The following is a 691-nucleotide window of genomic DNA, read 5'->3' on the forward strand; positions in this document are numbered from 1 at the left end:
CAAGGTTGAAACTTAATGTTGTTAATCAAGAAGTCACCATTCTAACTTATCCAAGCTATATGCATTGACCTTCTTGAGATAGAATATCCTATAATGGATTGCAAATTTTCTCAGTTTTATGATTATTTTCGCATAAGACCAGTAAAAATTGACATTAAAAATTATAAAAACACGATTCTTGTAGGATCAGTTTCTTTTATCTAAACTATAATGAGTCATGATCACATCCTCTGCAAATTAGATATATCATTTTCATTATTGACTTATTTATAACAAACAGAAAACAAATTAAAGTATTTCAAAAGGTTACTTTCCTTTATAAACTGACAGGTAAAATAAAATTATAGTGGCTTAGTTCTTGTTCAAAAAAGGGGGGAAAAAGTATGGAGAAAGAATCGGGGAATCTGAACCCGACTTGAATCGAACACGCAACCTTCTGATCTGGAGTCAGACGAGCTACCATTGCGCCACGGATCCGCAGATGTTAAGATCTACCTTACCTTATTCAAACACACCTGTATGATATTTTTGTTTGGAGAAACACAATTCTAGTAAAAATAGAGGTGTCAATATTATGTGAATTAAGTACAATAGGAAGGGACGGAAACACAGAAAATGAAAGGAGAAGAAGCTAAACGTTCGTCCTAATTTGCTAGTTTGCTTATTAATTAACCCACAAGTGTTGTAAATA

The 691-nt window shown here is 32.6% G+C and overlaps 1 non-coding gene across 1 annotated transcript; it reads right to left on the reverse strand.

Annotated features, from left to right (window-relative positions):
• Positions 1 to 405: 405 nt before the first annotated feature.
• On the reverse strand, positions 406 to 477 carry TRNAW-CCA (transfer RNA tryptophan (anticodon CCA)). Its single transcript has one exon. It is a non-coding gene; the product is annotated as a tRNA-Trp (tRNA).
• Positions 478 to 691: the final 214 nt, after the last annotated feature.

Source organism: Lycium barbarum, chromosome 5 (genome assembly GCF_019175385.1).
Source record: "Lycium barbarum isolate Lr01 chromosome 5, ASM1917538v2, whole genome shotgun sequence".
NCBI classification, from domain to species: domain Eukaryota; kingdom Viridiplantae; phylum Streptophyta; class Magnoliopsida; order Solanales; family Solanaceae; genus Lycium; species Lycium barbarum.